This window comes from Nannospalax galili, unplaced genomic scaffold, assembly GCF_000622305.1.
Source record: "Nannospalax galili isolate Female #2095 unplaced genomic scaffold, S.galili_v1.0 scaffold144, whole genome shotgun sequence".
In the NCBI taxonomy this organism is placed as follows: Eukaryota; Metazoa; Chordata; class Mammalia; order Rodentia; family Spalacidae; genus Nannospalax; species Nannospalax galili.
The window spans coordinates 744,225-760,134 of record NW_008353267.1 but is presented as its reverse complement, the minus strand read 5'-3'; the positions used below and the strand labels follow the sequence as shown (position 1 = coordinate 760,134).

The following is a 15,910-nucleotide window of genomic DNA, read 5'->3' as shown; positions in this document are numbered from 1 at the left end:
CTGGGGTCTTCTACAAGAACGGTCCATGTTCTTAAGCACTGAGCTATCTCTCCAGCCCCTCACCAAGACATTTTCACACCTTTATACAATATACCTCAATTATATCCCCCCAGTTTCAGCTTGTCTTGTCCCAACTTGTCCCCCCACTGGTCTGTCCATACCCAAGTAGACCCCTTCTATTTTCCCCTCTCTCACTCTCTCTTAGGAATTTGCAAACTAATTTTGTCTTTTTATTTTGAGACAGGGTCTCCCTGTAGCCCCAGCTCACCTGAAACTCATTGTGTAGAAAAGATTGGCTTTGAACTCACATAGATCCACCTCCCTCTGCCTCCAGAGTGCTGGGATTAAAGGTGTGTGCCACCACGCCCAGCTCTGCAAACTAATTTTTAAAGTTAGCAAGCAAAGTAATGAATTACATTATACATATATGTGAACATCTTTTTTTGAATCCAGACTTCACATATGTATTAGTTATTTTCCTGTTGCTGTAATAAAATACCATGACCAAAGGCAGCTTATTGAAAAGAGTTTATTTTGGCTTATGGTTCCAGAGAGGTAAGAGTCCCTATGATGGGAAGGCATGGCAGCTGACAGGCATGGTACCTGAAGCAGGAAACTGAGAGCCAAAATGATAAATCCCTTTATGCATACATCCATTTTATCGGTTCTGCTCCTTTGGAGAACCCTGACTAATACGACATATGAGAGAAAACATGCAGTATTTGTCTTTGTGAGAAAATTACAGAAGGCTTAACAAATTTGTATTTTCCTTACATGGGATTAATTTCTGTGCCATTCATTTTAGTGTATTTACATGCTGCTGAAGTGAGCGTTAAGCTGGTCTACCATACACTGGAAACTATGCACAGTGGTTCACACCAAATATTTACTTCCATTTTACCAAGTGCTACCCAGCATTAATTCTTCCTTCCACTACTCTTCCTCCAAAGTAGACCTTCAGTGTCAGAAATTAGACCTCATTTTCACCCTTCCTGTGTTTTGGAATATTGAGGTATTGAGAATAATGTTGTGTTTCTCTCTGTAGCATCAAGAGCCCTACCAAGGACTTCCTTGAACTGGGATAAGCCTAGGGGAAGGGTTATGGAAATTCTGGGCGAGGAAGGACTAGCAGTGGGCTGGGAAAGCCCTCAGCTCTTTTTCATCTTTTCCTTTGCTGTGATTATACTTCATTCATTCATGCTTTCACAGGACTACATTATACAAAATGGCAGGTCAACAGGTCAAGCTCTAACGTTTGCATTGTCTCCAATCAAGACAGCCAGAACTTGGGCCAGAATCATTGGCATGGGTCAGGTGCCCACATTTGATTCAATCAACTGTATACATGGTATTGGAGTGCAATATTGTACAAATGGAATGTTAGGGGCCTTCTGTTGTTTCCAAGTGTGTTGTAGGAGAGGGGGAAAAAAAGAGAGGGCTGGAGAGGTGGCTCAGCAGTTAAGAGCACTGACTGCTCTTGCAGAGGACCCAGGTTTGAGTCCAAGCACCCACATGGTAGCTAACAACCATCTCTAACTCCAGTCTCAGGGGATCTGACGCCCTCTCTGACCTCTGTGGACACAAGTGCACATGCATACATGCAGGCAATACACTCATACACATAAACTAAAAATAATAAATAAGCCAAGCATGGTAGGCCATGCCTTGGAGACTGAGGCAAGTGGATCTCTGTGAGTTCAAGGCCAGCCTGGTCCACATAGTGAGTTCCATATTAAAAAAATTAAATTAAAAATAAAAAGAGAAAATCCAACAGCTCCGAAATGTACCCAGTTGTTCTCTACCACATCTTCATTTCCTCAAATTAAATTTATAATAGAATTTATGGTCTAAGGATATGAATGTTTTAAGTTCTTCACAAGGTTCTGCCATGCTACTCACTTTTGTTGAAATTTACAGGCCAAAAATCTGAAACTGTTACAACTGTTTTTAAGTACACAGGTGGTCAAGATATCTTCCATGGATTTATTAGTCTTTTGTATTTCTTTTTCTGCAAACTATTGACGCTTTCGCTTATTTTCTTATTACAGTCTTACTGCACTTGTGATTTACTTATATGAATTTAATACATTAATTTCACACATTAATTTAGTAGAAGAGTATGCCATATTTCCTTTGGGACTTATTTCATTGCTAAGCATAAATTTTCAGAAAGTTTTTCTTTTAAAATTTCACCCCTTGGAAATCTTTCATACAAAAATACTTTTAAGGTTCACCAGGGATATTCATTGTAGAATTTTAATAACAAATAGAAATAATTTAACTATGTAGTAGTTAAGGATAAATTATGGCACATCCTTACTATAGGAGGTTTTATAGCCATTAAATATAAGGGAGATGTCTACAATATGAAAATGTCTATGACATTTAAGTGGGTCAAAAGTAACTCAGAACACTGGGCAGAGAAGTATCTTATTTGTACTAGTACATATGGAATATATATATACAGGTGTTTGCAAATGAACCTAGATACTTAGAGTAAGTGCAACCTCTATAAATACTTAGAAAGAGATCTGGATGGATATAGATGAGCTATTATTACCAGGAAATACCTTTGAACATGAATTAGAGGCATGAGTCCTAAAAATTACGTTATAAGCTTAAATATTGTGGGGAGTTTTGTTTGATTGTGTTTGTTTGGTTTTCTTTTGACACGGTATCACTATGTAACATGCTAAAATAAATCACTATGTAGACCAGGTTGGCTTCAAATTCAGAGCCTCTTTCTGCCTCCTGCATGCTGGGATTAAAAGCATGTGCCACTTATATATTGTTTTAACTTTTTTTTTCTTTTTTTTTGGTCTTTTTGAGACAGGGTATCCCTGTAGCTCCAGCTGTCCTAGAACTCACTATGTAGACCAGGCTGGACTTGAACTCACAGAGATCCACCTGCCTCTGCCTCCTGAGTGCTAGGACTAAAGGCATGAACCACTGCACCTGGCCTGTGTTTTAACTTTTTTTTTTAATCATTTAAGCAGTTTTTAATGACAGTCGTATGTAAGACATTCTACTCCTGCACCTTCTCGATAGTTTCTTCCTTGTTTTTGCCCTTTTCCTTTCCTACTTGGCAAGATTTGGCTTTCTGTTCCAGGATCTTTTTGCGGTCTTTGTCTAACTTTAGCTTGGTGATAACCACCTTGCTGGGGTGAATGCCCACATGGACAGTTGTGCCATTAGCCTTTTCCCGCTGCACCCGCTCAATGTAAATGACCTATTTTTTCCTGTAAACCTGGACCATTTTGCCAATCTGCTGACGTTTGTATGCCCTGTACAACCTGAAATTCATCATCCTTTAGAATGGGCATAGACCGAATATTGTGCTTCTGTCTCAGCTCTTTAGAAAGAGGAGAAGACATAATCATCCTCTGAATGTGAGAAGGTGCATTGAAATGCCTTTTCTGGGTCTTGCTCCAGTCAGAAGTCACAAAGGGATCGGACTTCATTTTGGCGGGTGCTGCTTCACCAATGGTTGCAAAAGGGAAGACTTTTTTTTTTTTTTTTACATTATAGGGTTTATTCTCTATGTGAATTATCTGATGCTGTTCTAGATGAGGTTTTTTTTTTTTTTGACCAAAAGATTTCCCACAATCTGGACAACCAAAGGGTTTCTCCCTTGTATGTGTTCTCTGATGTGCTGTAAGGTGAGAATTCATACAGAAGGATTTTCCACATTCAGAACATTCATAAGGTTTTAGCCCTGTGTGTGTTCTCTGGTGCACTCTGAGAGATGTCTTGTAGCTAAAGGCTTTCCCACATTGATTGCATTCATAGGGCTTCTCTCCTGTATGTGTTCTCTGATGTTTACTGAGGTTTGACTTCACCTGGAAGGTTTTTCCACTATCATTACATTGAAAGGGTTTCTCTCCTGTGTGCACTCTCTGATGTCGTGTGAGATGTGACTTCTCAGAGAAAGCTTTGCCACATTCATTACACACAGAGTATGTCTGTCTTTTACGAGCTTTCTGAACTTGTGAGAGCCACAACTTCCTCTAAGATTATTCTCAATTTCATTATGCTTACAATGTTTCATATAGACACCATCATGTTGGCAAGCCGTGGACTTCCCACACAAGGACTTATCCCAGTCTCTAAATTCACAATGGTTCTCTTCAGGAAGGGGGAATATGAGGACTAAGACATCACAGAACGTTCTCCTGTACTCACTGCATTCACAGCCACTATCTTCTGTGCACTTATTCTAGTGTGGACTGAGCATTTTCTTTTCCAGAATGGCTTCACACACATTATATTCAAAACTTTGTTCTAAAGTCTGCATCTTTTCATGTTACATGATCATTGAGCTTAGCTTTATTTTTCAAAACTTCACTTTTCTCTCCAGTAAGTGTTTTCTCACATTTAATGTTGAGCAGTAATCTTCCATGGGCATTAAATTCATCAGGACTTTCTCTTGTTAGTTTTCCTAATTAATTCTGAAATATTGTTGAAACTAATTCCATCTGAGTCATACCTACAGGGTATTTATGGGAAGCTCTGGCTTGCGAATTTTTCCTCCAGCATCCACTGCTCTCCTCCTTGCTCCAGCTTGAAGATCACCTCTGGCTTGGTCACACAATACCCTTCTGGGCTGGGGAGGTGGCTCAGTGGGTAGAAGCACTTGTTATACAAGCTTGAGGACCTGAATTTCCATCCTCAGAACCCATTGAGAGAGACCAGGTGACTATAGTTCTCCAGCATCATCTCCCTGTACAAGGAGCGCTGGCCAGGGTCCAGGTACCGCCACTCCTCCTAGGTGAAGCCCACAGTCACATCCTTAAAGGATACTACTCCCTGGAATTTCGGTTCCATCTCCCTATGGTCTTGACTCCATACATGGTACTGGACATTCAGGCCTTGATGTTGTTGGACCACTCCCATTCCCAGGCACTAGGAGGTTTTCCCTCATTTTTCTATGGTTCTTCTACGGCCCCAATGTACACTCACAGTTCTGGGGGAATTACAGTCTGTCATGGCAGGGAGGCATGGTGGCTGGAGGTGGCTGGAGCAGGAGCAGGGGCAACAGAAGCTAAGCTCTCAAATCATCACACAGGCACCGTGTTTTAACTTTTATAAGCAGCATTACATTTACATTTTCTTCATGAAACATCTTGGACCTATAGAGAGCCACAGTAACAAATGCCCAGGACTCTAGAATAAAATATGACTGACACATTCCCTCTTTGCCACAGGTACCAAACCTAAATCTAGTGCTTTTTCATTTTTTGAGACAGCATTTAATTGGCGTTGCATTCTATGATATCTTTTGAAACTTGATTTTCAGTCAATGTGGGTTTTTTGTTTTTACTTTTTAAAATTATTTTAGTTTGGAACTGAAGCGATCCCTCAGCGGTTAAGAGTACTGACTACTCTTATAGAGGACCTGGGTTTGATTCCCAGCACCAACATGGCAGCTAACAACTGTCTGTAACTCCAGTTCCAGGGATCTGACACCTTCTTCTGACCTCCTCTCGTACTGCATGACACAGGTGCACTTACACACATGCAGGCAATACAGTTATGCACATAAAAAAAAATAAAATGTTATTTTATGTGTATGACTGTTTTGCCTGCATGTGTTCAAGTGTGCCATATGCATGAAATACCCTCAGAGGCCAGAAGAGGGTGTTGGATCCCTGGAACTGAGTTAAAGATGGTTGTTAGCCACCATGTGGGTGCTGGGATTCGAACCAGGTCTTCTGCAAGAACAGCCAATGCTCTTAACCACTAAGCCATCTCTCCAGCCCCGATTCTTTTTTTAAAGGTTTGTTTTTTAAAAACTTATCTCTGGGGGCTGGAAAGATGGCTCACCAGTTAAGAACACTGACCATTCTTGCAGAAGATCAGGGTTCGAATCCCAGCACCCACATAGCAGCTAACAACTATCCGTAACTCCAGTTCTAGGGGATCCAACGGCCTCTTCTGTGCTCCGCGGGCATTCCACGACATGGGTGCACTCACCCACATGCAGGCAATATACACATACACATAAAATAAAAATAATAAATAAAATATTTTTAAAAAATTATCTCTGTGTATATGTGCCTGTATGAGTTTATGTGTATTATGTGCATGCAGGTATCTGTGGGGACCAAAAGAGGGCATCAGATTCCTCTGGAACTAGGATTACTGGTGAATGTGAGCTTCCAGGTGTGGGTCCTGGGAACTGAACTCAGGTCTTCTACAAGAGTGGTAAACACTCTTAGCTGCTGAGCCATCTCTCCAGCCCTGATATATGAAATTTTATTGCTTTAAAAACCAGTTTACTCACATATAAAGTGGACATATATCTACGTTATCTTCTAATTTTTGTTTTACTATTCTTTGCATTAAATTCAATCTGCATTAAGTTAATTTTTGGTACATGCTGTGGGATAAGAATCTAAAATCATATTTTAGAAATAACCATTGTCACACTGCCATTTATTGACAAGGTGAGCCCTTCACCACACTCTTTAATCTTCTTATTCTCACCTGATGATTCATCTAGTTGAATTTCAGTATCATTTTGAAGAGTTCACTTCAATAACCCATCAGGATTTTATTGTAGCTTAGGCCCGTGAATGATTTTGACCTAAAATGAACATTTAATTGGCATCCTCATGTTCTGAACTCGTCACTGTACAAACTGTGATGGCCTCAGACTGCCACTGACATCTCTGCATTATACTTCAGGGTTATCATACAAAGAAGCCCAATGTCCCTGTCCTTGTCCCCAGAACTATCCTTATGGATTCCTCCAGCTATGCCCCCACCTCCCCATCCTACACACAAATTTTTATTTGTGATATTCTTTCCTGCCAAGAATCTGGACCCTCCCTGTCCCTAGTTTTATTTACTCAAGGCTTTTCCTTCTTCTGGAGGTCGGCTAGGGATTCAGGGACTCAAGGGTTCTAGTCAGTTCTTTCTCTGCCTCTCAATGCTACTCAGTTTTCTCCTGTTTGTCTTCACCCCACAATCCTCTGCCTAGGTTTATTAAAAAGGAAAGAGAGGTGAGTGGCACTCACCTAGAACCAGAAGAGTTGCTAGGAAGAAGACCAGCAGCCACGTTAGGCATGTCATTTCCAGTGGCCCGGAAAGTAGGACAAATGGAAGCAGGAGCAAGGGCCAGTGTATCAACAGTTCACTGTGCCCAGTATGGGCACACATAACAGCGAAGAAGCCTGGCAACAGAGAAATCCATCTTCATCACCAGCACAGCACCTTCATGGGAACCCCACTCTACTGCCTTCAGACTTGCACACACATCATGTTGTGTAACCTCTGGACAACTCTGCACGAGGTGGGGATTGATCTCTATGTTACCAGGCAGGACAAGAGGCTTAGAGGCTAATTGCCAGATCACACAGCTAGGAATTGAGTGTCAGATCTGCAACTTGACCTTCCAATTGACCCCAGTTCAACACTCTCTCTAAAATAAGCACAGCTGCTTCCATGTTTTTTCTTTTGTTTTGTTTTTTGTTTTCTGAGACAGGTCTAGTATCTAAGGCTGGCCTTAAACTCACTATATAGCCAAATAAGACCTTGAACTTCTGATCTTCCTGCCTCTATTTCTCCTGTGCTGGGATTACAGGTGTGCACTGTATGTTTGCCCAGTTTATTGGTGCTAGGGACAATTTGTAAATGCTAGGCAAACACTTTACCAACTCAGCTATATCCCTAGTCCTTTATCATGATTTCAAATTTTTATTTTTAATTATGGTGAAAAATCAATACATATAGAGCTGGGAATGTAGCTCAGTGGTAGAGAGCTTGCCTGGCATGAACAAAGTCCTGGGTTCAGTCCCCAGCACTGTAAATAAGTAAAAGTCTTAAAAAACATATAAAATTGGAGCCAGGTGTGGTAGTGTATACCTTTAATCCCAGCACTTGGGTGACAGAGGCAGGCAGATCTCTGTGAGATGGAAGCCAGCCTGGTCTACATAGCAAGTTCCAGGCCAGCTGGGTCCACAGAGGGACCCTGCTTTAAAAAAAAAATTATATGTGTGTGTGTGTGTGTGTGTGCGTGCGTGTATGTGTGTGTGTGTGTGTTAAATTGATCATCTAACCATTTTTTTAACTTTTTAAAAATTTTATTTTTATCTTATGTGTATGCATGTATTGCCTGCATGTAGGTAAGTGCACCCATTTTGTGCAATGCTCTCAGAGGTCAGAAGAGTCTGTTGGATCCCCTGGGACTGGAGTTACGGACAGTTGTTAGTGGCCATGTGGGTGCTGGGATTCGAACCTAGGTCTTCTGCAAGAAGAACTAGTGTTCTTAACCATTGAGCCATCTCTCCAGCCCCACCTAACCATTTTTTTGAAACAGGTCTCATGTATCCCAAGCTGACCCCACACTTGCTATGTAGCTTTTGTTGGCTTTGAACTCCTGATCTTTCTGCCTCTACCTCCCAAAAATGGATGCTTAGCCATTTTTAAGTTAATACTGATAACCATATTCACATTGTGTAACAGATTTCCACATCATTTCACATTGCAAACCTGAAACTCTGTGCCCATTAACCAGAACCCCTATGCCTGCCCCAGTGTCAGTGAAAACCATTCTATTTTATTTTCATGATATTGACCACTTTAGATATTTCACGTACATGGAATGCATGTGAAATGAATGTTGTCCTCCTGTAACTGGCTGCTTTCACTCAACATGTCTTAAGTTTTGGTCATACTGTAACAGGTGGCAGAATCCCCTCTTTTGTATGTTTGTTTTGTTTTACAGGGTCTCACTGTGTTGCTGGGGCTGGTCCTCCTGCCTCAGCCTTTCGAGTAGCTGGGACACCACATATACTTCCATTTCATACTTTTTTGAGGCTGAATAATAATTTTTGGATGTGTATATGACATTTGGCTTCCGTGTTCATTTACCCTCGGGCAGCTGGCCGCTGCCTCCTCTTGGCAGATGTGTAGAGTACGCCGTGAGCATAGGTGCGCATGTACCTCCTCGAGATCTTGCTTTCAGCTCTTTGGATAAATGCTCAGAAGTGGGATTGTTGGATCATATGGTACTTCTATTTTTAATTTTTTGAGAATTACATTCACTTTTAAACAAATAGCCCCATCCTCATGGACTCTACTGCAATATGTTAACAGGCGGCATATTGCCTTCCCTCTAATTAAATTGAAAATAGGAATCATGCTCATATATAGCCATTAAAATATGTGTAAGCATCTTACTTAAGATGCATCAATTACACCGCTGACAACTGTAGACGCTTCCATTTCCTCCCAGTCTCAGTTAACAAGCTGTTCTTCACGTTTAGCAACCCATTTCCCCACACCAGGGTCACAAGAACAAAGGGCTCAGGATAGAAGAACCTGTGTCCCAAGGAACTAGCATGGTGGCCAGAACATAATAGGCACTAAATAAACGGGTGTGTGCATGAATAAAGACACATTACTGGACATCATCTGGATAGTTTAGTTCCTCTTGTTCCAGAGCAGATGGCAAAAAGACATTCAATGGCATGAGCATTGCCAGAATGATGACCCAGGTCCTCATCCTTATCCCGAGGACACAGTCAAACTAAAGCTCTGATGGTGTGATGTCACCACACCAACCAGGAGGATGTGGGAAGTTTAGGAACCCATGGAATTTGAATGATAAAGTCCTGCCAGATTGATAGGATTATGCCCTGGGAAAGAAAAGTCAAGAAGGTGTGCTAAAAGCTCTGGACCATATTTTCCTTTTCTCCAGCTCTGACAGAAAACAGCATGGACCATAGGGGAGAGTACTGGATGTGGAAGCAAGGCACCATCACAGCAAATGGAAGAGTCCTCGCTGGCCAGCTTGTTGCACACAGGCTGGCTGGTGCCCTCTGAGAGGAAGGGAGTGTGGGGAGTAAAGGAGAGCTCCACATACCCAGAATGGAGTGGTTACTGTCCCTGGGGAGAGTGAGTTCCTAAGGTCTTTACAGCGTTGGACTTGATGAATAATCTAAGGACAGGAACTAGAGGAAATGGGATTAAATCCTATCAATAAAAATTAAATGTAACAGTGGTACATGCCTTTAACCCCAGCACTTGGGAGGCAGAGGTAGGTGGATCTCTGCGAGATTGAGGCCAACCTGATCTACATAGTAAGTTGCAGGCTAGCTGGGGCTACAGGGAGACCCTGTCTTAAAAAAACAAAACAAATTTAATTTAGACCCTGTCTCAGAAATACCAAAAAAAAAAAAAGAACTTGGATTTATAAAGGGTATAAGGCCTAGAGCAACTTATTCAGTGGAAATTATACTCTAATATATTTGTGTGTAAGTATGTGGTGTGTACATCTTTATGCATGTATGTGGGTGCACATGCAGAGGCCAGAGGTTAATGGTGGATGTCTTTCTCAGGTGCTACCTCTTTTTGAGATAGAGTCGCTCACTGAAGCAGGAACATGCTGACTTGGCTAGACTAACTAGTCAAGTGAGCTCCAGGAGTCTTCCTCTACTCCCCACCCTTCCAGAACTGGGGTTACAAACACATGCCACAACCGGCTTTTCACATAGATGCTGGCAATCCAAACCCAGGTCCTCATGCTTATGTGGCTAACCATCTCCCCACCCCAAAATCTCACACATTTTAAAAAATAATGAATTGTAAATGTACTTCTATTTAAATAAAGAAACTGAATGAAAGAGAAACATAGGGACTGCAGAGATGGCTCAGTGGTTAAGAGCACTGCTCTTGTAGAGGACCCAAGTGTGGTTGCCAACACCCATGTCAGGCTCCAGACACCCATGTCTGACCCCCTCTTTTAGTCTCTGGGCACCTGCATTCATTTATTTATTTACTTATTTTGAGACAGAGTCTCACTATGTAGCCCTAGCTGGTCCAGAACTCACTATGTAGACCAGGCTGGCCTCAAGCTCACACAGATCATCCTGCCTCTGCCTCTTGAATGCTGGGATTAAAGGCATGCACCACCATGCCCAACTATTTTTATTTTACGTGTATATGTGAATGTCTTCACGTAAGTTTGTGCACCACGTGCATTCCTGGTGCCCACAGAGGCCAGAAGAGGACATCAGGTCCTCTAGAACTACAATAACAGGCAGATACGGCCACCATGTGGGTATTATGAACCCAACTGGGTCCTCTGAAAGAGCAGCAAATGCCCCTAACCACAGAGCCACCTCTCTAGCCCCAGAAAAAAAATAGGCTTGCCTTCCCAAAAGAATAAAAGACAATGTCAGGCGTGGTGGCACCTGACTTTAATCCCAGCACTAGGGTGGCAGAGGCAGGCGGAGCTCTGTGAGACAGAGGCCAGCCTGGTCTACATACTGAGTTCCAGGCCATTTGGGGCTACTGGGAGACCCTGTCAAAAATAAAAAATAAAAAAATAAGACTAGTTTGCTTAGCAATTATGTGAAATCTTTTCTCATTCTCTTAGTTAAGAATCTGAGGCAGGTGTGGTAGCACATGCTGAGATGCCAGCACTTGAGAAGCTGAAGCAGGAGGGTTGCAAATTTGAGACCAGCCTGAACTATATATTGAGGTCTTGGTCAAAAAAAAAAAAAAGAGAGAGAGAAAGAGAGAGAAAGAGAGAGAGAGAGAGGAAGGAAGGAAGGAAGGAAGGAAGGAAGGAAGGAAGAGGAGGAGGAGGAGGAGGAGAAGGAAGGAAGGAGAAGGAGAAGGAGAAGGAAGGAAGGAGGAGAAGGAGAAGGAAGGAAGGAGGAGGAGGAGAAGGAAGGAAGGAAGGGAGGAGGGAAGGAGGGAAGGAAGAAGGAGGAGGAGAAGGAAGGAGGAGAAGAAGGAAGGAAGAAGGAGGAGGAGAAGGAAGGAAGGAAGGAGGGAAGGAAGGAGGAGGAGGAGAAGGAAGGAGGAGAAGGAAGGAAGGAGGAGAAGAAGGAAGGAAGAAGGAGGAGGAGGAGAAGAAGAAGGAAGGAAGGAAGGAAGGAAGGAAGGAAGGAAGGAAGGAAGGAAGGAAGGAAGGAAGGAAGGAAGGTTGAGGATATAGCTCAGTAGCAGAGAAAGAGAGAGAAAGAGAGAGAGAGAGAGGAAGGAAGGAAGGAAGGAAGGAAGGAAGGAAGAGGAGGAGGAGGAGGAGAAGGAAGGAAGGAGAAGGAGAAGGAAGGAAGGAGGAGAAGGAGAAGGAAGGAAGGAGGAGGAGAAGGAAGGAAGGAAGGGAGGAGGGAAGGAGGGAAGGAAGGAGGAGGAGGAGAAGGAAGGAGGAGAAGAAGGAAGGAAGAAGGAGGAGGAGAAGGAAGGAAGGAAGGGGGGAAGGAAGGAGGAGGAGAAGGAAGGAGGAGAAGGAAGGAAGGAGGAGAAGAAGGAAGGAAGAAGGAGGAGGAGGAGAAGAAGAAGGAAGGAAGGAAGGAAGGAAGGAAGGAAGGAAGGAAGGAAGGAAGGTTGAGGATATAGCTCAGTAGCAGAGTACTTACTTACCTCACATACAGAAGGCCCTAGATTCACTCCTCAGTACTGGGGGGAAAAATTAAAACTCACACTAGTGAACTAGCCTGGCTGAGGAAGGAAGGTCACTATGAGTTTGAGGCCACCCTGAGCTACATAGTAAGATTCTATCTAAAAACTGGGGCTGGAGAGATGGCTCAGTGGATAAAAGCACTTGCTGCTCTTGCAGAGGACTTGGGTTCAGTTCCCAGCACCCACATGGTGGCTAACAACTGTAAGATCAGAAGTTCAAGGTCATTCTCAACCACATAAGGACTTTAAGACCAGCTTAGGGGGCTGGTGAGATGGTTCAGTGGTTAAGAGCACTGGCTGCTCTTGCAGAGGACCCAGGTTCAATTCTCAGCACCCACATGGCAGCTAACAACTGTAACTCCAGTTCCAAGGGATCCGATGCCTCTTCTCGCCTCCACGGGCACTGCACAACATGGGTGCACCTACCTACATGCAGGTAATACACTCATACACATAAAATAAAAATAATAGGCTGGGCATGGTGGCTCACGCCTTTAATTCCAGCACTCGGGAGGCAGAGGCAGGTGGATCTCTGTGAGATCAAGGCCAGCCTGGTCTACATAGTGAGTTCCAGGACAGCTGGGTTTACAGGGGGACCCTGTCTCAAAAAAAAAAAACTTAAAAATATTTATATAAGTAGTAAGTCGGTATAAACAGTGGGGCCTTTTATATATTGCTTTCTGGAAGAGTTAGCATGGGAGATAGATGAGGGGGAGGCAGATGTGGTTTAAAAAAAAAAAAAAAACAGCACGGCTTTGTGTAAAACCCACTAAATTGGGGTCAAAAGACTTGAGTTTGGCCTGAGTGTGAGGCTCAGTTGGCAGAGTGCTTGCCTGGGATTCTGAAGCCCTAGGTTAAATCCCCGGGTCTGCATAGACCAGGCCAGTGGTGGTGCTGCCGTCAGTTACTGCTCAGCAGCTTCAGCGTCTTTGTTCCTGAGCATTCTTGTTCGCAGCTGCGGCGTGCTACCCACGTGATCAGATTCCTCCTCAGCAGAAAACTCTTCATCCATTGCCTACAGGGCAGGTTCTGAAACTCCCTGCATGGCACACTCATTCTTTGATTCCAGCTCCCCTTTGAACCTGCCTTATCTGCCCCACTCCAAGTCAAGCCGGCATGTGTGCTACAGCTCCCTCTGGATCTACCACACTCACGTGGCTCCTCTGCTTCATTCTTGCCCTCTTCATCCATTCGGCAGACTTCCTCAACGTTTCTGTCTCAGCCTAAATACCACTTCTGAGTGTCCTCTGGGACCCCTACATGTCCACTGACTCTTGATTAGCCCAACATAGTGACAACTTGTCTATATGCACTAAATTTCTTGTCTGCCTCCCCATCAGACTCTTCTTCTCAACAGCTTTTTATTTCTGACCCTAAAAGTGAGTCTTTATCATATACAATCAACCTAAGTACAGAAAACATCTCCTGAAAAACCACTCCCAAAGACAGCTCTTGTTAACGCAGAGCAGGTACCATGAGGTTCCATCTTTGAAGTCTCAGAACATAACAGTGTCCGGCACCACACAGTCCTCAGGAGAGAGTGCTGAAAGAATGTGTCTGTAAGATGATAGGTGTGGTTGTCTGGGCCAGCAGGGTTGTAGAGATGGAATCATGCAGGATAATGGATTAGAAAGTTCACTGAACACTGGAAAGCATCATGCAGGTATTAGTGGCCCTGCCAAACATTCCTGCATGTGATTTCATCTGGAAGTTACAACCTGGCAAGCTCAGTCTTGATGCTGATGGTGGTGGCAGTATTTTACTGTGGTAAGTATTTTATTCATACTGACTCATTTAATTCTTTTAACAACATACATAATCTATTTCCCCTATTTTTTTTTTTAAGATGAAGAAGCTAAAGCCCAGAGAAGTTACATAATTTGTTCCTTCCAATCACAGAAATAATGGGTAATACAGCCAAGAATTTAAAATCTACAGGCCAGCAAGGTGGCTGAGCAGGCAAGGGCCCTTGCTGCTCTGAAATCCTAGAACCCATGGTGGAAGGAGAGAACTGACTTCTGAAAGTTGTCCTCTAACCACTACAGACACGCAAACACCCCACTGCACATGTGTGCCCCACTCACATGCACAAAGCATGCACACACACAATTATAATAATAAAATCCATTTTTAAAGAATTCCAAGCAATAAGGCATCCAAGCCCACACCTTCCCTTTACCCCCCTTATTTTTCTTATTTTTCTTCTCACTCTCTTCTTCCATGTTCTTCCACGGTACTGGGGAATCTAACCCAGGACCTTGCACATGTTAGGAAAGCCCTTTACAGCTGAGCTGCATCCCTAATCCCCAAGTCCACACTCTCAAGCACTTCATATAGACTTAGGAATTTAAGCTCAGTGGTAGAAAGGCTGCCTAGCATACCCACAGCCCTGGGTTTGAGCCCTAGCACCACCATAAACAGAACAAAACAAGCTAACCACTTTGTATTCCCATCTCCTGCACTGGATGCTAAGGATGAGTCCTGGTCACCATAGGAACAGACTATCCCCATCCCTGTATTGCTTCTTCTAGTTTGGGACTCAGAAGCAACTTTAGTTCTGTAGATCCCTGTTTCCTCATATGTAAATCATGGATATTTATCGGGTTTTTTGTTGTTGTTGTTGTTGTTGGGGTTTTTTTTGGTTTTTGGTTTTTGGGTTTTTTTTGGGTTTTTTTTTGGTCTTTTTGAGACAGGGTCTCCCTGTAGCCCCAGCTGGCCTGGAGCTCACTATGTAGACCAGGCTGGCCTTGAATTTACAGAGATCCACCTGCCTCTGCCTCCCAAGTGCTGGGATTAAAGGCATGTGCCACCATGCCTGGCATATTTATGGTTCTTATCTCTCAAAGTTGTTTGCCAGGATTAACCCCACAGAAGACACAGGTTCGATTCCCAGCACTCACAGGGCAGCTAACAACCATCCTAATTCCAGTTCCAGGGGATCTAATGCCCTCTTCTGACTTCCATGGGCACTGCAAAACACGGGCACACTTACACACAGGCAACACACTCATAAATAAAAAATAATAAAAATATTTTTAAAAACAACAATCAAAGGAAAAAAACAAAAAAAAAAAAAAGAAAGAAAACTGAGCAGGACATTTTTACAAGGCCATCTTGCACATACTCTGAAGATGAGAGAGAAGAATGAGCTTGGGGAAGGAGTTGCTCCATAACACATACCACACAACTGCAGGATGAGTCAAGGGGTGCTTTGAACTGGCACCAAAAAGCATTTGAGAGGAGGGTCAGTGAGATGGCTCAGTGGATAAGGGAACTTGTTACCAAGCCTGACAGCCTGAGTTCAATCCCCAGAACCCACATGGTGGAAGGAGAGAACCAACTCCCACAAGTTCTCCTGTGACCTCCACACCCACTACGGCACATGTACACATATACACACACATTTTCATTATCCAAATCTCCTTTATGTTATGGAGAAATTTTTTTCTTTAAAAAATTTTTATTGAAATGTTTGCAATTTTAATACAATATA

General features: G+C 43.1%; 1 pseudogene; it reads right to left on the bottom strand.

Moving 5' to 3' along the window:
* Positions 1-3,025: 3,025 nt before the first annotated feature.
* LOC103747957 lies at positions 3,026-3,461 on the bottom strand (annotated as a pseudogene).
* Positions 3,462-15,910: the final 12,449 nt, after the last annotated feature.